This window comes from Rhinolophus sinicus, linkage group LG01 (assembly GCF_036562045.2).
Source record: "Rhinolophus sinicus isolate RSC01 linkage group LG01, ASM3656204v1, whole genome shotgun sequence".
Lineage (NCBI taxonomy): Eukaryota > Metazoa > Chordata > Mammalia > Chiroptera > Rhinolophidae > Rhinolophus > Rhinolophus sinicus.
The window spans coordinates 170620499-170645272 of NC_133751.1; the positions used below are offsets into that span (position 1 = coordinate 170620499).

The 24774-nt window shown below is 39.9% G+C and overlaps 2 pseudogenes; one reads left to right on the forward strand and one right to left on the reverse strand.

Moving 5' to 3' along the window:
- Positions 1 to 322: 322 nt before the first annotated feature.
- LOC141571068 (claudin-6-like) lies at positions 323 to 9223 on the forward strand (annotated as a pseudogene).
- A 792-nt stretch (positions 9224 to 10015) lies between these two features.
- LOC109452040 (lysine-specific demethylase 3A) lies at positions 10016 to 14247 on the reverse strand (annotated as a pseudogene).
- Positions 14248 to 24774: the final 10527 nt, after the last annotated feature.

The following is a 24774-nucleotide window of genomic DNA, read 5'->3' on the forward strand; positions in this document are numbered from 1 at the left end:
AGGCCACCCTAGATACTGGGCAAGGACGTGGAAAGCTTCGCGTGTTTAAACCACATTGAGTGAAGCCTCTGCAGAATCAGGCTGGGAACTTGACATGAAGAACTGCCATCCACAGGACCCAGGACGTAAAACTCTAAGTTGGCACCTTAACCCGCAGGGTAAATTTGCAAAAGGCAGAGAATCTGTTATCTAGTGTTGTTCATCACCATCCAAAACTTTGTGGGTTAAAACCACCACCATTTTCTCCTAAGAGCCCTCCAGGGGAGGCCCCCTGCTCCATGCCCCGGACCATCAAGGGGGCAGCCTGTGCTGACTTCCCACGATGAAGGCACCATGGGTAGGGGTTGCTGGGTCCAGCCCACAGTCCACTCACTCAGCCAGTGCGGCAGCAAGTCTGGGAGAGGTTCAGGCCCTACAAACGTGCCTTTCTCTCAAGCAGGGGACAGTCATCCCCTTCCTTCCCCCCAGTGGGTCACATTGAAAATGGGGAAACAATCCTCTCTTTGGGAGAGGGTGGACATAGAGTAAGGTGTGAGTCAAAGCAAGCAAAGTAAGCACATATATACAATGACCAGAGAACAGGATGACACTTTCACTGGCGCCCTGAGAGTAGCTGGAGGCCAATTTTCACTTCTCTTTCCCGTAAGTTCTTTTTGGCCTTGAAATGGTGATTCCATTGTGTTCTGAAAGTTCTCAGAGTCAAGAATATGTGAAAGTGGGGAGTAAAAGCCAATCCTGGGATCACAGACTAGCAGGAAGGGCTTTGGTTTCTGGTTCCCTGGTCCCTTGTGGTCCTAGTGGGATGGCCAGTTCACAAGCAAGACTTCCTGCAGCCAAGCGTGTCACAACTACAGATTAAGGGGCCATGCAGGGGTCCTGGAGAATTTCTCCACTCCAAGGAGTTTTCTAATACCACGCTTACTGTGAGCCATTCCAGAGAGAAGAGGAAGTGGGGGGGAAAGCGTGTCCCCAAAAAAGTATGGTTTTCTCCAACCAAAAAAAAAAAATATGTATAGAAAACGATGGGTTGCCATTCTTTTGTCTGAAGCCCTAATCTGGTGCCAGTACGTGGGCCTGGCTCCCGACCCTGTCACCCCCCACCCCCACTGTGCTGTCTACACCTCTGTTTAGATGCTCTTCCCACAGGAGGTTGCAGGTTGTTTTATCCTGTGTAGAGCCACATCCTTTGAGCTTCACGAGGGACTAATTCTCAGTCTAATCCACATGGTTTTGATCTCCTTTCTGGTCTGCTTGGGACCTCACTCCAGCTATATTACCTTCAAACTCTTCTATCTTTACTTTTCACTTTCTCCTTCCCACCTGGTATAGGAACATGCTTACAGTCAAGTATCCTCAACATTTAAAATAAAATCTCGCAGCTTACACTTTGTGTTGTATATGAATCTCATTGTTGGCATTTTTCTCTCAACCCAATTGCTTACATTATTTCTTCTTTTTTTTTTATTAAATCATATGTGTTTCTGTAAGCTATCTTAAATCTTTTTGGAAACAGACCTGAACATGGAGCCATACAAATATTCATGTACCCTAACAGGTATCACAACCAACTTGTCATTCTTATCTAGCAAAGGAAGTTTCAAATGAAAGTTTGAGAATTGAATGAGCCAATGAATGTGCTAATTTGTTAGGTAACATGCCACTAAAACAACAAATCAAAGTGAGGATTTTGTTTTACGACTGGCCGTCTTGCTACAAAAGTTGCTGTGGATTCAAAGATCGCAATTAGCCTGATCTCTCTGATAACCTGATCTTTCTAGTAGCCAATTCTGAACAGCCACCTTTCTCAGGCAGACGAGAGGGTGTATGTGTGGTTGCCAACCAGTCTCAACACACCAAGGACTGTGAGTCTCATTCGGAATTAGGACCATCCTGATCTCACTGAGGCCTCAGTCAACCTCACAGAGTTATTATGAACATTAAATATATAATGCCTGATAAAGCCCTTCATACAAAACATAAATTTTTGTATAAATATTAAGCAACCCAGTTGCCACATTTAGCCACCTTAGCTAAAATGTATCCACTTGAACAGGGAATGGATTCCAATTTCACTTGGGGAATGAATTACAGTAAGAATCAAATATATCCTAAGGTTAACATATTTATATTGCCATATTGTATCTGCTTTTCAAATCATTTCCTTTAAGACAAAAGAAAGTGGAAAAGTATAAGCTCTTGAGTGAAAAGATCTGAGTATCAGTAACAGAAACCAGCCCTCTGATTCCTCAGCTGTATATAGCACAGAGTAAAGTAGAATTTTGATTCCAATTTATATCGTGGCGGTCTAGATCAGCTTTCATCACATCTGAAGTAATCATCCCATGTGTTCTTTACAAAACATTCAGGATGAAAAGCAGAATCACAGCAGGCTTCCAGCACTTTGGTGCATTATGACTTACTATAAAGCTTATTGTCTATAGGACCACTTATCTGATACTGCTGCAAAAAAATGTTTAACCTAAATCTAATGACAAAACAGACAAGGCCAAACAGAGGGACATTCTACAAAACAACTTATCTGGACTCAAAAATGCCAGTCTTGAACGAAAATTAAGTTACCATCATAGGTGCAAGAAGACTAAAGGAGACGTAACAATTAAATGCAGTGTGTGATCCTTGGTTGGATCCTGGATTAGAAGGGAAAAAAAAGCTATAAAGGACATTTTTTGGAAGAGCTGGGGAAAACAATACATACAAATTTGAGATACACAATTATATCAATGTTAAATTTCCTGAAGGTGATAAGTGAATTGTAGTCATGTAGCCATGCCCTTGTTCTTGGAAATACATGGTGATATATGTGAAGTGTGACACAGACCATTTAGAATTCACAGATAATGTAAGTGGTTCAGAAAAAATTTTGTGTGAGATGGATAGATAGACAGATGATAGAAGATAGATATTAACCGAATAGATAGATAGATAGATAGATAGATAGATAGATAGATAGATAGATAGATAGATAGATAGATAAATAGAAACAAATCTGGGAAAATGTTAACCATTAGTAAATCTACGTAAAAGATATAAGGATCCTCAATGTAATTTTCTATAGGTTGAAAGTTTTCAAAATAATACAGAAAACAATCTAGAAAATATATATAAATTTTACTTCTACTATCTCTATTGCTGCAGGACCAAGTCTTTGCAACCTGTCCAGCTGTGATTGGCTTGTCCTCAGAACTGTTCAGATTCCTTACCTGATAAGTCTCGTGATCACCATATTCTTTCCTCCTAGAGTTTTGCTGCCCTCAACTTTCCCAGCCACCATTTTCTTAAGCAATCTATCTAACTTCAGCTTTGGTAACACCCCTCTTTGCTAATTCCCCTTACTCTCTGCTCCTTTGGCCTCCTTTGCATTTATCTTGCTCTCTTATTCTATTGCATTTGAACCAGATGGCATCCTCCAAGCTGATTTCTGAGATAGTTACCATTCCCATGTTTCCTGCATTCAGGGAACTAAGCACTCCTGCTCAAACAGTGCTCATATCTGTTCTGCATTTCTGCCCTATCTTCAGTCCCATAATTTTGGGAGATTTTTGGAACTCCTGCTAACTGAATATGCCTAAATCCATTCCATTTTATCCCTTTGGAGTATCCAACCTATGTTACACTCTTCTCATTCCCCCAGTACTATGGTGAGCACTACAAAACATAACTTAGACACTTATGTCTAAGTCACTTAAATAAAAAAGCATGGAGACATGATTGGTTATCAAAACTAAACTACCCAGAAAGCATGCCTTTATTGGTATGTCTAATAATTGGGAGTATCTTGAGCCAAGAACAATAAATTGCTATTTTACATTATGCCTTTATTTAATGGGAAATGAGTCCATCCTGGATATCTCTGCATCTTTTGGAAGATCTCCAGCGGGAGTGATCTGTATGCCAGTCACTATGGGCTTATATTTCCAATTCAGGATGTTACAGAATCTACCCCTAGGCAGCTCTTGGAGGGCAAAGAAAGTGTAGCTCAACTATCAACTCAATCAGAGTGGCACTGTAAATTACTGGGAAAATCACTTAAGCTTCCATGGGCATCTGTTTCCTCATCAGTAAAGTGGAAGGAGGCTGTCATCTTTGAGATTACTTCCAGCTCTGATAGTCCCTGATTGTGAGTGTACTATATAATATCTTTTTACAATGGGGACAATAATGCTTTGATAACAATAATTCATTGTTGAGTATTCTAACAGACTAGAGAAGCCTACTATGATGCACGAAATTCTTTATACCGTTCAAAGGAGGCAGCGCAATTCAACAAATACCTCCATGCAAGACAAATGACACAGACCCTGGAGATAATTCCAACTTTCTTCAGGTCCCCAGAGACAAAACAATAACATAATAACAAGAATAATACCCAGTGCTTACTTAGGCCATACCATGTGCCATTTAATCCACCCCTTAGGATGTAGTTACATGTTAAAATGCACTGTTGTTATCTCTGTTTTTCAGAGTAGGACATTGAGGCCCAGGAAGGTTAGGTGAATTGCCCAAGGACACAGCACTAGTACGTGGTGAGTGGAGATTCGAGCACCATTTGGCTCTAGGACCTGCTCCCTGAGCCACTGCTATCCCCACAGCCAGCAAGTGGTCTTTCCTCACCACCACCCCTGGGTTTCCAGTGAACACAGCACCCCCAGTCTGGAGCAAGACTGAGTCAAAGCTGGTATCTACGTCCCTCCTTTCCGGCTGTGCAGTGGTTGAGTGATCCCCATTCCCACACTATGGAGGCCCTTTGGTTTCCTTCATATGTCTTCTCAACGTCACCATAGCCTCAGCTGGTCTGCAAATCCTGGGCATCGTCCTGACATTGCTCAGCTAGGTGAATGCCTGGACCCTGCCCTTGCGTGAGGTGACCACTTGCCTCCACAACAGAATCGTTGCATCCCAGCTGGTGTGGGAGGAGCTGTGGTTGTCCTGTGAGGTACAGAGAACAGGTCAGAGGTATTGCAAGGTGGACGTCTCCACAGCTGATTCTGCCCCCAGGAACTTCAGGCTGCCCACATCCCTTTGCATCACCATCTTCCTTGTGGCCAGGCTGAGCCTGCTGGTCTACTGGCTAGGGACAGGTGCTAATACCTGTGTGGAAGACAAGGAGTCCGTGGTCTGCCTGGCGCTCACCTCTGGGATTATCTTTGTCATCCTGGTCCTGGCCCGAACCCTCGTCTGCTGGACAAGCCACATCATCATCTGGAAATTTACCAAGCTCCTAGTGGCCAGGGGGGCTTCCCTCTGCCTGGGCGGGGCCACCTCAGCCTCTGGTCTTTTGTTGGATAAGGGTGAGGAGGCTGGTGTGCTGTAATTAACCCTCTGAGGGATCCAGGGCTCCAGCCATTACATGGCTCTTTATTCTGTTTCTGCCCGATCTGGTACCTCTTTGGGAGCTTCTGAATATCCCACTAAGAATTATTTCTGAGGAAGATGGGGGAGTGGAGGCTCCCTTGGCAATGGACACTTTCCTTTTTGAAGTGAAGTCATCAAAGAGAGTTTTAAATAACCCATTGAATGACTGAGCCAAGAAAATAAGTGACTCCCACCCTGGGTGGGCTCTGCTGCTGGTGTCGTCACTTTTAGATGATGGATGCTGTGAAGCTTCTGGATCTTCATCCTTCCTCCAAGCCCTGGAAATTGGAGCTCCTGGATACATCCCCATCTTGGAGGCAGAGCTGGAGCTGTACACCTACCACGAAGGGCTGCTTTCTGTCCTGGGTTTTCCCGACAGGACAGTCTGTCTCTAGGAGGACCTGCTGCCGCTGAAGGAGGAGCGTCCCTTGCCCTGAAGGGACACACACTTGCTTTCCCCTCAAGCCTCTGGAACACCCCACCATCCCAAGGTACAACTCCTCAAACAGCAGCAGAAAGATTACCAAAGAACCCTCACCTCCAAGATTTCTGAGATCCCGCTGTATCCCTTTAACCTGTCACAGCATGCCCTCTGGGAGTGGGGACTTCTGGCCTCCCCAAGTCCCAGCTGTGCTGTAGTCCCCCTACCCTTCCACTTCCCAGTCACTGCATGCTTCTGCCTATGCTCTGCCTTGTTTTCTTCCTAAACGATTGTGTGCCTCTGTAGGCAGGCGGCCTACAGTTCAGGCCATATCTTGGTTATCAATCCACTTATCTAGAAACTCTGGAGATAATTTTATAATTATGTCAAAACCATTGAATTTTTAACATTTATTATTATTAATTTTATCCTGAGTACACACATAAGGTCTTCTGGATCAGAGACAGATTTTGTGTTAATTACCATACAGAAAATATGAAGCATGCTGGCCCCCCACAGTAGGTACTGCAATGAGAGCCAAGTCAAACGTCTGATGTAAGTAAAATCGCTTTTACATAAGACAAAAAGTGATTTTACTTGGCTTATAAAGAGGAAGGAAGAAGTTGTTTCCCTTCACTCCCAAAATAATCTCCTTAGAAATATAACGAGTCTGAGTCCTTGCTCCTTATGTGAATAAATTACCTCCAGGTGCCAGGTAACCCCATGGGTCTCAACTTTTATGACTTAGAGCTTTCTCCAGGGCCTGGGCTTCATACCAAAGGAGACAGCACAGCTGTCCTGGGCCTTCACCTAGGGGCCCAGCCTGTGTTGTAACCATGTGGCTCTCTCAGGGACATAGAGACATTTTATTATCATTTCAGATCAGAGCCATGAACCAAATAAGTGGATACTGATCTCATTCTCCCCATATGTGAGGATTGTGGGGAGGCTAGGGCTTTCTACCAGAACACGAGGAAACCCAGGGGCGTTTTGTTTCCCTGCAAAGACCCACAGTGTTCTAATCATAGCAAAGAGTGCCTGGAAATTTCTAGTGTGCAAAAATTCCATTTTTCAGTAAGCTTTTGTGGATAGTTTGTGAAAAGGTGAGTTAGAGTTCCTGTCCTTTTTTTTTTTTTTTAATTTAATGAATAAACTGTATACTGCACTATCACATACAGACTTAACTCACACTTCAAAGACTGAGCAGACAGTTCCTGTCCTTAAGTTGCAGCAGAACATGTGGTCCATTGTTACAGGCTAGTGGGACCTGACAGTGCAGCCCACACCGTTTCAGAGCAGGCTCAGCATCATCACCTATGGGCAAGCTTACTGTTAACCAGCAAGAGAAGATTGTAACCAGATGTCTTGACTCAGAACAACCGCGGAAAACTGCTGCCTCACTGTCGGCGCACAGCGGTCCTAGAAACATGCACTACTAACAACATTTCTATCCAAAAGTCTCTGCAGTGTATAAAATACAATGCCCATAGAATACCTCATTCATCTTCATTCCTAAATTAGAAGAGGATTAGGACAGCCCAGAAGAAATTAACTTGCCCAAAGTCATATGATGAATAAACACTAGAACTCAAATTCTAATTCATATCTTTGATTACAAAACCAGAATCCTTTTCACTAAATAAGCTCTACCTAATTCAATGTAAGGACCCAATAATGTTGTTATTAAAATGTTAATTATTGTAATAATGCTGTATCTCTCATTCAACTTCTTATGACATGAAGGTATTAAAAATTCTTAAAACAGATCAGTTTAAGAAATTGTATCAGAATGCATACTTGCTGCCATATGGCTTAACTTGAATACTGGGAAATGGCAGCAGTAAGTGAGCTAGTTGAGTATGTAATAATCTAAGATGATATCGCATTTTTTACCCCCCCCCCCACTCTGCAACACCTCTCAAATGCTGATTTTTTTACTATCTTCATAGTTTTGTCTCATCTAGAACGTCATATAGTTGGAATCATACAGTACGTAGCCTTCTCAGACTGCCTTCTTTAACTTGATAATATGCACTTAAGGTTTCACCATGTTTTTTCATGGCTTAATAATTCATTTCTTTTTAGCACTGAATAATATTCCTCTTTCAGGATGTGCCACAATTTATTCATCCATTCACCTACTGAAAACATCTTGGTTGCTTCCAGGTTTAGCAATTATAAATAAAGCTGCTATAAATATCTGTGTGCAGATTTTTGTGACTTTTCAACTCCTTGGGGTAAATACCAAGGAGTGTGATTACTGGATTACATGGTAAGAGAGTATGTTTAGTTTTATAAGAAACCACCAAACTGACTTTCAAATTGCCTGTGCCATTTTGCATTCTCACCAGCAATGAATGAGAGTTTCTATTGTTCTGCATCCTTGCTTAATATTTGCTGCTGTCAGTAAGGTTTCCAGATGGGAATTCCCACTCGTTGTCAGGAATTGTTTTCACTTTCCCATTCCCAAATCCCGAGATATAAACTGTTTTCTGTTTTCCACGATGAATCGTTTCCACAAAGTGATGGCTGATACTGCCAACCACCTGGGTTGGCAGGCCTATTAAAATTGCGTATTTTTTCTTATGTAAGTTTTGGTAGATTTTTTCTTTTAAATAATTGGTCCATTTCTTCTAGGTTATCAAATTAGTGGGTAAAGAGTCATTCATAGTAGTCCTTGATTCTCCTTTTTATGTCCATGTGGTCTATAGTGATGTCCTCTCTTTTATTTCTGACATCAGTAGTTTGTGTGCTTTCTATTTTTTTCTTAGCCTGACTAAGGTTTTATCAATTTATCCATCTTTTCAAAGAAACAACTTTTGGTGTCATTAATTTTCTTCCATTGATTTCCTGTTTTCAATTTCACTGATTTCTGCTCTAATTTTTATTATTTCTTTTCTTCTCCTTACTTTGGATTTAATTTGCTCTTCTTTTTCTAGTTTCCTAAGGTGGAACCTTAGATTACTGATTGTAGAAATTTCTTCTGTTCGAATATACGCATTCAATACTATAAACTTTCTTCTAAGCACCATTTTCACTACATCCCACATAGTTTGATAAGTTGTATTTTCATTTTCATTTAGTTGAAAGTATTTTTAAATTTCTCTTGAGAAATCTTCTTTGACCAATGCTGTATTTAGAAGTGTGTTGTTTAATCTCCATGTATTTTGGGACTTTCTAGTTATCTTTCTGTTATTAATTTCTAGTAAATTCCATTGTGGTCTAATAGCAGATTGATTTCTGTTCTTTTTAATTTGTTAAGGTGTGTTTTATATCCAGAATATAGTCTTGGTGAATGTTCCATGTGAACTTAATGAATATGAATGTGTATTTTGCTGTTGTTGGATGAAGTGGTTTATAGATATCAGTTATATCTAGTTGATTGATGATGTTGAGTTCAAATATATCCTTACTGATTTTTTTGTCTTCTGGATCTGTCTATTCTGATGGGTGATGAGAGGGGTGTTCAAGTCTCCAGTTATGAGAGTGGATTCATCTATTTCGCTTTGCAATTCTATTAGTTTTGCCTTACATATTTTGATGCTGTATCTCTCTCTCTTTTTTTTTTTAGCAAAAGTACTCTGTAAACTTTTAAAAATTATATGAATATTTTAATAAAAAATGCTTAACACTTAAAATTAACAGAGCTTCATTTAAATAAACAGAGCTTCATTTGATAAAGATGATTAACCCCAAGAATTACACAGGAGTTGGTTTCTGTTAAGTGATGCCAATCCTATGCAACACAATAAGAACTGCGTCATGAGCTGTTCATTGCCTCCACTGCTCTTCTGAACCTTAAAGGGCAGAAGAAGGGGTACCCAGACAAACATGAAACAAAGCGCAATCCAAATAAACTGTGCAGAGTCGTTACTAATAGCTATAAATGCATTTTGACTAAACTATCCAACCAAGTGGCTAGGACATAACTGTAGATATTGCTCCAGGGCTCATAAAAGGTTTTGTTTTTACAGCTTGGGAAAACCTCAGTACTAGGTGGGAAGTCACAGTTTAAGGTTTCTATGTTCTGTAAATAGTTACTACACATACACATTTAGTGTCTGTAAACACTAGAAATATAGAGTAGACAGAGTACCCTGAAAAGTCAACTATAGTTAAGAAAAAACAAAAAAGGAAGATGAGGTAACATGATAAAGCCCACAGGAATTTTGCCTGAAGAATTTGAACAGCTGCCAATAATTCACTTTCACTGTGTATGGGTTAAGGCATCTGTAGGACCCTTAGGGTTTGCCCAAACTGGATCTGCTGGTTTTCAGTATAGTATCTGCATCTTTTACTACATGGTAGATAACATGCTTCATCTGTAATTTATCTTCAAGTTGGTATGAATCTCTAACAGATAACAGAATTCCTGAGTAAGCCTGAAGACTGTTGAACATGCTCTGAAGAAACAGAATCGTTAGCTACTTTGGCACAGCTGTACAAGTTATGAACCTCGTATGGAATTCCTGCTGTGAAAATGCCACATTTCTGAGAAACTGTAAAATAGCCCAGCCTTGGACTCCATACTCTTGATGAAGATGCTTTCCTAGTGATCAGTCTAAATGCCAGCTCAGATCACTAATAGGATTATAGTCACTGGGTTTTCTGGAACGTGCTCTTCTGATGTATTTTAAAGGAATTCTCGTATCTTCTCCGTGTCTTCACTAGCATATACGTGCCAGAGGCTCCTGTCTTCTTTTCCTTCAATAAATTGCTTTATTGTGTGTTCATGAGAGTTCCCATCTTGGACAGTTTTAAGGACTTCTTGGCACAATGTCCTTTGGAATGCCCACATAGACCAGGCCATGAGCTGCATCAATACATCTCTGTAAAGATATTGCTCCACATTTTTTATATTTTGGAGTCATTTATCCATAAGCATTATACATCTCAGGATTCCAATCTGGCCAAACAAAGCAGTTGGGCCACCTAGAGACAAAATCCAATCTGTCATCTTATCTTGTGTCCTCAAGCAATAGAATGTTGGCCATCAGATCATCAAACCCGGAGGCATCATATTTTTACAAGTCCCTCCTGATAGCCAGTCCTTAGGTTTCAACATCATTAATTCTTTTTCATTTGCCAAGAGACTTGGAACATCTTCAATTGCATTCCCGAAGTCTCCTACTTTGACATCTGTAATGATTTCACTGGTTCTTGGTATAGACTGAATGTTTATGCCCCAAAACGTATATGTTAAAACCTAATCCCGTGTCATGGTGTTTGGAGGTGGGGTCTTTAGGAGATGATTAGGTATGACATCAGAGCCCTCATGAATGGGATTAGTGCCCTTATAGAAGAGACCCCAGAGAGCTCCATTGTCCCCTTCCACCATGTGAGGACACAGTGAGAAGACAGCATCTATGAACCACGAAGTGGGCCCTCATCAGATACCAAATCTACCAGCACCCTGATCTTGAACTTCCCACCCTCCAGAACTGTGTGTGTATGTGTGTGGGGGGAGGGGCGGCTTGTTTTTTAAACTGTGTCAGTGGTATTTTGTAAGAGCAGCCTAAACAGACAATGAAAGTCCTATAATTAATTAGATTGACTTCCTGCTCACTAGACTCTTTGTCAAAGTACTCAGGTTTTCAAAATTCACTGTTTAATTTATGATGTATGCCAGACACCATCACTGGCGGCCTTTGTTTCCAGTACTCCCTGAACACATTCCAGTTGCCCTTATTATTGGGATCTTGCAAGCACAGCATGCAATTACCACACAACCAGTAGTGAGGAATGTCAGAAAGCTAGGTTTATCGTCAGTTCTTGAGGTTCTTACATAATCAGAGAAAGTGTTATTTCTACCAAAGGAGCAATAATGTCATTAAGGATTATTGGTATATTCTTGGATCCACTTTGTCTTTTTTGTTTCTCTTTGTTAATATTCCCATTGGTTAGGTCTGCCAGCCAATTTAAAGAAGTGCTGACGGGATAAGCTGGTTTCATGCTGCTGGCAGACTTGAAGGCTACACCCCAACCCACAGTTGCTGGCTCCAACACTGAGGGAATCTGCAGAGCACAGCACCCAGAATAGGTTTTTCTCCAACTAAGGAAATCTGTTTTATATCTTCCTTTAAGGCTGGCTTTGAGAAGAGCTTGAATTGCCTATTTGAACAAGGACAATTTGTCCATTCCACACTTTGCTTTTAAAAGTAAACCACCTTCAACATCATAGAGAGCTTTTCCAAGAATGATCTGTGTAGGTATCATGTTTCCTGGCTTGTGTGCCTGAATTTTCATGCATCTCAGACAAGGAAAAGTCTTATAGGTAGCTCCCTGTTTCCAATTTTTTTCTCTTCATCTGGTAGCAGTCCACACACACTCCAAATGCATACTGAGGTTACACCCAGTATAAGTTGAAGATGGTGGTATCACGCATCACATATTTCTTGAAAATTTTTGGCTGTTTGCTCCCTATAAAATCTCTAAGAGATGCTCTTAATGTGTGGCTCCTAGTTGACCTAGCTCCCTTTTAAGAAACAACCATTGGACATGCCGTGTTTCCCCGAAAATAAGACCTAGCCAGACAATCAGCTCTAATGCATCTTTTGGAGCAAAAATTGATATAAGACCCAGTCTTATTTTACTATAAGACCAGGTCTTATTTAATGTAATATATATTATATTATATTATATTATATTATATTATATTATATTATATTATATTATTATATTTTATTTTATTTTATTTTATTATAATACCAGGTCTTATATTAATTTTTGCTCCAAAAGACGCATTAGAGCTGATTGTCCGCTAGGTCTTATTTTTGGGGAAACACGGCAGTGACCTCCAACATGGGTTAGGATGTACTTTTCCGTTTCCAAATCAGTCCCCACCACATTTTTGGTTAAAGGCAACCATAACCTAAGTGCATCATTGTTATCACAAACATTTGACAAAGAGGCAGCACAGCAAAATACATCAGGCTCTAACAACCTAATAAATAAAAAGGCATTTTTTTTAGAGTTTGTGGAAGGAGAATCATGATCACACAGCTCCCTTTTCTCTTTCATCCCTAACCTCAGAAAAAAGAATGACTAGGATGACTAAATTGACATTATTTTAGGTATATTAGGTTAGGAATACCTTGGGAAGAGAGAAACAGAAAACCTGACTAAACAAGAAGTACATTGATAGATGGTTGTTGATGTTGGTCAACTAGTAAGCCATGTCATCAGGAGTCTAGACTTTCTATTTGTTTGCTCCATCATGCTCAGCTGTTAGTTTTCATCTTTATGGCCTTTCAATTTATGGTCTCAAGATGCCCACTGAATTTTCAAGCAAAGAAGATAGAAAGGTCACTTCCAGGCCCTACTATGCCTTTCATGAGGGAAGCAAAAACTTTTCCAGAAGTCCTCAGTAGATAATCTTCATATATTTCATTGGCCAACATTGGGTCATTTGGCCACCCCTAGCTCCAAAAGAATCTAGAAATCAAGTATACAGAAAAGAACAACAGGATTAGCTTAGATCAGTTATGATTCATCCTCTGGAGCTGGGCAGACTGCTGCCTGTATTAGTTAGCTATTACTGTGATAATGCTCCTTAACAAGCAACTCCCAAAATCTGTGTGGTTTATAAGAACATGCACTTTTCCCTCAACTACAGGCCTGTAGGTCACCTATGACTCTGCTTGTTTTAGCTGGGATTAATTGGGCTTGGATCCAGACTGTGTGTGTTTTCATGTTTGATCCATATATTTTCTTATTCTGGCACTACTGGCTACCTGTTGAATATTCTTCTCATTGCAAATGGTAGGGGCACAAGAAGTCAGGTAAAATCACACATATTTAGAGTCTTTCTGCTCATGTCATGTCCAGTAATACTCCATTTGCCAAACAAGTCTTCTGGCCAAGTCCAACACAAACTGGGCTGGGATATATACACTGCCTACTCCAGTAGAAAGTGCTACAAAGTTACATGTCAAAACATGTACATGCATAATTCTATTCCAGAGAGGGAATGAAGGACTGGGAACAAAAATCCAATCTATCCCCTCATTCCAAACAAACTGGGGCCCTGACAGCAAGAGAGAAAAGGAACGGCTGTTGAGTAGCCATCCAATTGTTTCTTCCACACTAGAGTGATCAAAAAAAGCTTTAGAAACTTATTTTTCTGGTTTAGTTAGCAGGAAGAAGAGGAGGAAGTAAGGAAATGGTACAGTTACAAATCGCCTTTCCTGGGCGGGTGTTTTCAGCTAGAACATTGGTGGATAGTTGAATAGACTGTTTAATATCTCAGACTGTCAGTTTCATAGTCTGAATTCCTGATAAAAGCAACATCTCTGATACGGTACGTGCCAAATCCTACACTAATTACTTTACATGCATTAGCTAGCTGACTTTGTCCTCACAACAAACCTACGAAGTTATCCTCACTGTACAGCTGAGAAGTCCAGTGACTTACGCAGCTGCTTATAAATGGCAAAGTGATGACTGGAACCCATATGTGCCTGATTTCATTCACTCAAGCACCCACTCCTCGCCAGACACTGTGCTGAGTATGCAGACCAACAAAACAGCCCCTGCCCTCCAGGACTTCTGCTCTTAGTCTCTAAATTATACAGCCGACTAGGAATTACAGCCGACTGAAAAATGAGTTCAATGCAAATATGTGTGTTATTTTAAAAATGGATATACAATGTGCCAGGTGTTCTTTAAGGGCTTATCACATCATCTATCAAAGAACTATCAAACCAACTCTATGAAGTAAGTACTATTATTCCCCATTTTAACTATGAGGAAACTGAGATACCTACAGGTTACCTTTGTGACACACTAGAAAAGTGATGCAGCAGGATTAAAAACCAGGCAATCTGACTCTCGAGTTCCCCTTTTCACCACACCACCATGAAATACAGGTTTATTTAAATATATTAATGAATCAATACAGCTTTCTCTGATACATTTTCTCACTAAAAAATACTTGCTATAAACTTAATCACATAAAGGCCCCTAAAATATTCTATGTTAAAAATGGATCACCGGTCTGGTATTTGTCAAGTTTTCCAAAATTACAAATAAAGAGCAAAACTATTACAACATTATGGTTTCTTTTTCCTTAAATCTAAGAGACTGGATTTCTATCATTCCACTATTTTATCCATGTTTGATGTTTACACAATACTTTACAACTGCGAATTAAGCTCGGTCCACTGTAGTGATAATTGGGACCATTATTATTAAAATCATTTCCTGTGGGGGTGTGGAGGCGCCATTGGAGCAGGCTTGGCCTGTGAGCTCCGCTGAATACCCAGAAGCTGGGCTGTAGTTCCAGCCTTGTCCGCTCCTGGTCCCTGGCCACCTGGCGGCACAACTCGCGGGGCGAAGTTGCCGGGAGCAGCCCGGGCGGGACTGCGGAGCCCGGTTCCCCCAAGCGGCGGCGCTGCGCCCCTTTGCCCCACCACGCTCCCGGCCCCCGCTCCCGGCCCCCACACCCGGACCCCACACTACACGTGGAGGACCCACAGCTGACTCCGCAACTGCCCGGAAGCCCGCGGCACCTAACAACTCTAGAGCAAAATTTTCAGAACATAAAACAAGAATATAGTCACTCTCCGACGTGAAGTGAAGCTTGTATTCAGGAAAGTCAGCCTCACTTCTCAGCACCGCACAACACCTAGTTCCCCAGGCTCCTCTAGGATGAAGAAGGACCGCTCCGCTTTATCCTCCGACGAGTTGGAATAATAAATAATACGTGAGCATCTCTTATATAACTAGGAAGATCAAGTCTGGGAGGCGTATGAGCAAATCCTCGATACCAATCTAGCAGAACAATGTGAATCTTGTGCAATTCACACATGATCAGAGTATGCGACATGGGACCAAGCCAACAAGCTCTGTGTCCTGAAGCTTTTTTGCATATTTGGGTACTGAGTACTAGGTTTGATCTCAAGAAATGGCTGCTGCACACTTTTTGTACCTAGTTTGATGTCACATTTCAGCTCCAGCTTTGCATCCTGAGAACACTTAAACATTTCTGCAGGTACACTTAATACAGCTTGAAAGACATTATAACTCTCTGGTTGCCACAAGCATATCTTTCTTTTCTATTCATCTAATAAATTGCTGTGCCCTCCTGGGATAGATTTTCTGAACAAAAATACCTGGGGTAGCTGTTTAGCACTCATTGACACTGAACAAAATGGAGTTTCCCCAAGCATAGTTCTATAAGTATGTGTATGTGTCTTTTAAGTTATTATTTATATTATACAAAAATTTTTAATCTTGGTGAGTCTGGCTAATTTGATGCACAATTGATGCTAATTTGACTATGGTTAAAAACATTTGGTCCTCAGAAGATCATTACTGTTTTGTGACCGTGTACATTGTTTAACAGTGGATTGTTTTGTGTGTAGGTATTATTGTTAAATCCAGGCACAGAATAGAAATCATAAATTAGAATGCACATTAGATGTGATCATGATGACTTGGCAAAGGTCTGTGGTCCTAGGTCTACAAATGCTGGTGAGGAATTAACAGGAAGTGGACCATTTGACACCTGCACTCTACCTAGCGGGTGTTAGGAAAACATTTTGACTCCAACTGTAAAGGTACCCCTGTGGAATCTGCACTCACCTCATTCACACAATTGCTCCCTGGACACTGAATTTCTAAAAGTAAGTCTCCCCTGGAGCAGGAGCATCAGGGTTTGCTTGGGAGCACCGCACAGGTGAGCACCGCACAGGTGAGCACCACTCAGGTGAGCACCACACAGGTGAGCACTGCACAGGTGAGCACCGTACAGGTGAGCACTGCACAGGTGAGCTCTGTACAGGTGAGTTCCGCACAGGTGAGCACAGCACAGGTGAGCACCGCACAGGTGAGCACAGACCAGGCTCCGGAGGCACTGCTACTTGGGAGGAATCACTTCACCCATGTATCCATTATTAAAAATTGAATTCGGTTTGGTCAGTTTCCCCCAACATCTTTTAAGATGTGTCCACACTCAACTGCTTGAGCTTTGCTCTGGGTACCTGCTGCCTGAAATTGTTTACGGACTGTTCTTTGCCTTATTTCCAAGGCTGAGGAACAGAAAGTAGCCTCTATATTGAGGAGGTGGAAGTTAAGTACACATTTATTTTTTACCGTGACTTGTTCAGAACCACATTCTGCAAAAATGCCTTATTTCCTTTATTGTTGCTTCTGGAAACAAAGTTCTGTTAAAACTGTGTTAGTTTGAATATAAAATAAATTTTTAATAGGGCTTATTTTGAAAATTCTGAGTTTAATTCAAATGAAAAGTTATAGGTAACCTCACTGATAAATACAGTTGCAAAACTAAATAAAGTATTAGCAAATTATACTCATCGATATACAAAATATAGCACTACTTTATAAGCAACAGTGGATCTAGGAATGAAAGGATTTTCCAACATTGGAAAATTTACTTATGGAGGTCATTGGCATATAAGTAATATTTAAGTGGTTGGTAATAAAGAACATTCCCAGAGAAAGATAAATTAGATAAAGAGAAACCAATTTCCAAGAATGTGACCTGCAACATTTAAACCTTTTTCAAAGGAGACCCCAAAGGAGAAGCCAATGAAATGGGGGTGGGTGAGAAAGAGGGATGGGTGGTGTCAAGGTATCCAAGGGAAGAAAATGTTTCAAGTGGTCAAGTGCTGAGAGATCAAGGAAGATGAGGACTGAGAATGAGCTATTAATTCAGCACAGTGGTGATAGCTGGTTATGTGATAAACACAGTCTCCATGGAGTGATGGTAGGGAAGCCTAATTGGAATGGGTTAAGAGCAAATGTGAAGTGGGAACTAAGAGAAGTGAGGAAATGGAGTTGAGACCATAGAAAACTAATTTAAGAAGTTAGGCTCTGAAGGGAACAGATAAATGGAGGTGGTAGCTTGGCTCCTTTAAGACAAGTGGGGTAATAGAAAGGTTTTGTTTGTTTGTATTTTGCTTTAGATCATTTATTGTTTAAGGATGATAGGCACTGGACATCCGTTATACCAAAGGAAATAATCAGTGAGTAAAAGTTTGATGATGCAGGAGAAAGAAGAGATAATTATGGGAGCAATGTTTTCTCCCTCAGCCAAACACCTTGCCAAACTCCAACTCAGGTGAAACTCAGCTGTCTGCCAAGCTCCTGAATTCAAGCAGCTGAACAGTGGGAGAAAAATACATAGCTAGTCTCACTTATAAAATCCATGACCACAAACCTCAAAATATCACTTAACATGAACAAACAAGCCTATTATACATGCTCCCCTACTATGATGACTTCTCATGACTTCTCCTCTCTCCAAAATAACTACATCACATATTCTCCTCTCTCCAAAAACTTACTCATGTCCTTCTCCTTCACTCTTATGTAGTTGCTTGGCTTGTCTAATACATCGTGGGGAAAATAGAAGCTATTAGACAGACATTCTCTCATCTTCCTGCCACCAACTCTACCAGCTTTTCTGCACCTGACTTCTTTCTTCTGTCTCTCCATGTGGTCCAGGCCCCACTTCATTATAATAGTTAGGAAACCGGCAGCACAAATTAACACAGAAAAATTTAGACTTTCTTAGAGGATATAATGAACACAAAGAACACTGAAAAATTCACAAAAACTATACACAATAAAAATTTGACTAAAAATAATGGAATATTACAATCTCCTTGAAAAGGTTAGATTTGCAAATTTGACCTAGGAAAATTAGATTTGGTAATAATAATGCACCCAAATAAAGGTCAAATACTATGTTCCATCATCAATAAAAATCCTCATTATAACATTTACACAGAAAAGCCATCCTCCAAAGAAAATAATCTCAGAAAAATAAAATTGCAAAGTTAGCATGGTTAACCCTTGAACAACGCAGGGATTAGGGGCGCGCGACCCACCACATAGTGGAAAATGTGCATATAACATTTAACTCCCCAAAAACTAAAGTTGCCCCTCGGCATCCATGGGGGTTGGTTCCTTTTGCCCTATAGACTTTTTCTATTTCTCTTGTAATAAATGTCCTTTAATGTTTATTAGGAAGAACCTCCGTGTCTCATTAAAAACTGATTTCAAGCCATTTCCTTTTCCAAATATTTGATCATTTAAAGAGTTTGGCAGTAGCCACTCCATCCTAACAAAAAGCTAAACACATTGCAAAATCAACAGCTCTTCTTGGATCCATAAGAGAGGGGAGAACGCAGGACAAATCTCTGCCCCCAAGGTTGGAGAAACTGACAGGCAAATACAGGGAGTCAAGGCTTACCAGAGCAGAAACTCACTTAGCAGAAACCACCTTGGGAACCGGTGCCAGGGTAGGAAAACCTGAAATGAAATTGACAAATTGCAGGAAGTTCAGTGTGTAAAAACTCCAGGGGACTAGTCATAGGAGCCCCCACAATTTTGTGAGACTTACCTGTCGGAGCTCAGAGAAGGTTCCCACAGTAAATGGTGAAGAAAAATCCCCTCCTGCTTCCTGCAGGGAGAAGGAAAAAGGAACCATTTTGAAATACGCCAGGGCACTCTGTTCTTAAAGAGGCTTTCCCTCAGGAGAAACCAGTTAAGAAGAACCTAACCTGCTAGAATATTATTACAAACTAACTCACCTAGGGGAAGAAAATACCCATTGAGTCAGCTCTAGCCTTCCAATTTGGGGGAATGGAAATACCCAACTCCAGCCCACTCTAGCCATCCATTCCCACCTAAAGGGGGAGAAAAAATTAAGAAACACTTGTGAAGTTTATAGTCCAGAGGCACAGGTTCACTTAAAAACTGAAACCTAATCATAGGACTATAGAATGCTCCCCCATGCACATACTTTACCACCACTAAAGGCCTATTTACAGCACTTCCTTTTACTGAATACATTACATCCAGCTACAAAAAATCAATCAATCAATCAATCAATAAATAAAAATTATGAAGCATAGTAAAAGTAAAAACTAAAACCAAAAAACCCCCAGTGCCTACATAGTATTCCAATAGATGAATCCATCATATTTTATTTAGACAATCTCTCACCCATTTTGTTTAAATGTTTCATTATTCTGAAACAATAAAACCCTTGCACACCTGTAATTGTATAATCAGACAATAAATTTCCTTAGGATATATTTCTAAAAATCATTTGCCAGTGTTTGAAAATAATAGATTATCAGTTAGTTTAATAAACAACTCTGGCAGAGAAAGGGATGAGTATCGGGATAAAATTGGAAAGAGGAGAAAATCAGTCAGTTTAGGAAAATTTGTGACCACATATTTTTTTTCTCTTAAAATGTTTATCTTTAGTTTTTGAATATGGTAAAAAAAAATCCTTTGATTTCTAAAAATACATATAGAAAAATAAGCCTACCTCTCATATGTCTCCCAATTCCCAGTTCTCTCCCTAGTTTCTTATTTATCCTTTTAGATATTAGGGTGAACCATACAAAAAGCCATTTCTGTAGCTCAAACACAGTTTAAAGAAATGCAATGTGGTTTCACCTAATATTACATGGATATACATTTACTTTTCCAAATATTTGATCATAATACTCAGTGGCTTTGTCATATATATCAGATGTTTTGCTATCAACTTCTTTCCTTAGTGGGGACAAAATATCTGAAAATCAGGTTTTAAAAATTAAAACTGCCAGGAATGTTAGATAAGTAAAGTAGAGGAGGTTTTGGGTGTGGTGTTATTCATTTCCCTAAAATGAATAACGGTTTCCTTTAACCCGAAGAGGGAGTAACACTTTTGAAGTCTATAACTTACATAAACAAATGGTAAGAAAACATATTGTCTGAAGAAAATCTATTAACAAAACCCAATGGTTTCCTCGGAAATCCTAGAAAGCCCAGCCTCTAGCTATGCAGGCATTCAGGCTAGAGGGCGCTGTGGTCCAATCCTAATGTGTTCGTTCCTGTCGCCAGGGTTTGGGAATAAAATTGCCTAGAATAGTTTTTGTACCAATAAAGAACTATGGGTGAATAGTTTGTCTATTGTGACCCCATTTCCTGAAGTAGCTTTTTTTTTTTGCTAGAAAAGCAGGAATAAATTACTAAATCTTCTTAGCTGTACAAGTAGAATAATATCTTTTCAAGAAAAATTCATATTAATGAACTGGAAGAGACCTTAAAGATCATCTAAATCCGTGGTTCTTAACAGGGAATTATATCAGTATTGTCTGTGTCATTTTGGGTAATTGTCCAAAGTCAGCAAAATGATTTCTTTTTCAAGTTGGAACCCAGACCTTTGGTCTCTGCAGCATTGGAAAGTGATTCTTTCTATATTAGTTGTCTAGCTTTTCCAAATTACTGCTCAGTCTCCTTCTCTTAGGAGACACTTCTTATTATTCTCCCATAAAAGTACATCCGGAATCGCTATAACCTGGTCAACTCTGTGAATCCATAAATACATTTCCTCACTCCTGAGCCATGAAATAAATTTATCCAGTATAAATTTTGTCTATTCATGTATTGGGTTTATTTTGACCTTCCCTTACCTCTCTGTTGTGTACATGTGTTCCTGTTAGATTCTAACTTAAAAGCATGAGGCTGAGTGTTAAGCTGTTCATTTCAATGGGAAAATACATTCCTGTGTCAGATTAGAAAATGATTGGACTTCCAAGCCAGATCACCAAAAACAATGTAATCTATAATTTACCTGAACCGTGATGTGGATGATTCTTTTTCAATTATACCTCCATGCCACCGAATAAGCACTGAATAGACATGGATTGGAAAATTCTAATATGGTCCTGATATGGGACACCAGAAACAAAAAGTTTCTCTTAACTTCAGTAGGAAGCGTGACCGCTGGCTGTAGAGTCAAAAAAGGGTTTTTGGGCTTCAATTGCAATGTTCACTCACTGTATTTGAAGTAACCCTAGTCCTCAGGTGTATTCTTCTTTTTGTGTTCAGTAGACATTTATTCTGAAAAATGATGTGTAGTGGATCTAAAGCTAACAAAAGAATGGAAATATAACAAAATTGAAGTGGGAGCAGTTAGTTCAGAAAGTATTTAGTTTAGGAATTAATTGAGCTGAGCCAAAGTAAGTCAGCCTACAAAACAGTCCAGGTTCTCCTGCCCAGCCACCCCAACTGTTTCCTTTTATTTAAAGTGAGCAGCAAATATGTCAGGAGCATTGAGGCAACAAAAAGAAGAAACCTAGAAGGTGTTCCTAAATTTTGCCACAGCATTCTCAGTGTGGAAGCAAAAGACTATGGGGAGAAATTTAAGATGGAGAAGATAGCAAAGGTTAGCTGGGTGCTTTTGGTGAGAAGTGTGGTCAGTTTCTACAGCCTGGTTAGGTGGCGTTTGTTCTGGTTCACTTATAAATGATTATATGAGATTTTCCTAAAAGCAGAAACAATATAGCTGCTGTTTTTACCAGTTTACGTCACCTCAGAAGCAAGAACATTCCTTGACAAGGTTAAAGATTACAGGTGCCATTTACATTCCTAACCCCCTGCCAACTGCCTCTCAAATTGATGATAAGGTTGCCAGTGATGAGGCAAGGAAGTGTGGATGGATCAGTGAAATTCCACCATCACTAATGGAAAGCAAATTCCAATGTCTGGTCCAGTGTCAATGAATCAACCATGTTCTATTTTTAAGGAAAATACAATAGTATTTATTGTGTGGACCATGGTTCATTAACACAATTTTTTTTTCAGAGTATTAGTATGTTTGCTTATAAGTGGATGGACGCGTATTCACTGCACAAAGACAAATGTTCTTATGCTGAGCAGAAGGTAGACACCGCTGGCATTGTTTTCTCTCTTAGATGAGTTTTGCTGTATGGGTGGAAGGAATATGGAGGATAATAGGGAAATAGCAAGAATGGATTATGGAACAGGTAGCATACGTTTCTTGGTAGCTGGTTTACATAAGACTAAATGCAATTACTTGTTCCTCTGACTCACCAAAGTTCCTCATTCCAAGAGGCAAGGTCTGCATCTGGCTGTGTGACAAAGGTAACTATGTAAATCAAATGTCTCTTTCTTCCAATATAATAAAAACTGATAAAGATGGAAGTAGTCCCCCAAATTAGGAGATATATATATATATATAGTAATATATGGTACATATGCTATATATGTAGCTATGATGCAAGCTACAATAGTCTTGGGGTATAGTTACTATAAAAGTCCAAATTTAGACTTGATCAAATGAAGAGAAGCCACAAGCAATTATCAGTGGCATAAAACAGAACTTGGCATTGAAAAATCTGAAATGAAGTCCCTGCTTAGAGATGTTGATTAGTCACTTAATCCCTCTAAGCCTTATTTTCTACATCAGTCAGTTAAGAATAATATGTTACTGCAGAGGTGTTTGGGGAGTCGAATGACATAATGAACATGTATATAGTTTGTGTATAATGCACTTATATACTTTTGTATAAATGTTTGTAAAATGCTCCACAAATGTTATTTAAAAACATTTAAAGAATAAAATCCAAGACAACTTCCTGGCTGAGCAGGGCTTTGAGGAATTATTTACGTAATCAGGAAAGAACAACACCAGATATTGAACTTGGCACAATTGAGTATGAGACAGTCACCATCCACGGTCACTTCCGAGGCCACCGTACCTACTCCAGGATCCCCAGACCCTCTGGTTATGGGAGACCAACTCCGCGGAGACCTAGGGTTCAAGGGGAAGGTCTTCAAACTCTTGAACAATTATGACTAGTTGGTTTCTTCAGTCATTCTCCGTACTGGGTTCTGGAGACACAGAGAGGACTAATAGCCAAGGCACCTCCTCTTCTGCGCTTAGAGTTTAGTAAGAGAGACACAAATTAATCCAATAATCACCCAAATATATTTTTAAAACAGTGAAAAGCCTTTAAAGGAATAGGTCAGGAGCCCCTGAATCACGTAAGAGATGGACTTGATCTATTTTGCTGTTGTCAGGAAGATTTTCTAGGGAAATAACATTTGGGCTAAAACATGAGATGATTAGAAACACCTAAATGAAGTTGGGTGGGTTGGGGAGGATGGTTGAGACAGGCAGAACTGGAAGGAGGAAGCATTGATAGAGCCAGAGGCTGGCGGCAGTAGGAGAATCGAGCAGGAGCTAGTCTTCATGACCACAGCAATGACAGATTAGTTTTTAAAAATAACACTGTGGAGAGTGAATTGTAAGCCAGGGGAAGAAGAGTAAATAACAGTAAATTTGATTAGCATGGTAAATTTGATTCAATGAAAAGAATTTGATTGTTTTAAAAGAGGTATGGGTGACATCCCATATCTATGGATTAGATTAAGAGAAAAGGTTTAGAAATAGCCTTGAGGCGTTCCAACTTTTAAGGTCTCAATAGAGGAGTGTAAGTCTAAAAAGAAGAGATAGGAAGGTTAAAAGGGACATAAGGAGTCACCGAAAAAAACAAAAAACGCTACTGAGTGGTCAAGATGAAAACTGAAAAAATGTTCATGGGACTTAGTGACATGGTGGTCATTAATTAGCAGGACCTACATTAGAAGGAGAGATGGGGACAAAAGTCAGGTCAAAGAGTGATAGTGAGTAAGGAATAAGGAAATGATAGGGAATAAGGAAATGGGACCACTTGTTTAATAATTTGGTTTTGAAAATAAGAAGTAAAAGATCACAGTATGTAAGGGGGAAGATAGGCAGGGAAATAGTGGGGAACATTTTATTCACTCCTCAAGTCATAAGAGTCAGTCCCTTAGTCTATTGGTCTAGAATTTCTTTTTCCTTTTAATGTGGGCTGTTTGGTTCCATCCAGACGATAGCCTTAGACACTATAGCCATATTTGAGGAGGAGAATGGAGATTGAACTAATATATATAGACTCCAAAATAAAAATAGTGGGTTATTCATTCACTCACTAGCTGCTACCAACAAGCCCCACACCAAGGTTTACAGTTTCTGAAAGCCACTCTCAGTGGTATGGCTCTGGAAGGAAAGAAAGAAAGAAAACAAAACAAAACAAAACAAAACAAAAAAACGATGTACTATTTCTCCACATAGGTCTGGGGCTTCCCTCTTATTCACACTTTTCTCCACAAACAACTATGCAAAG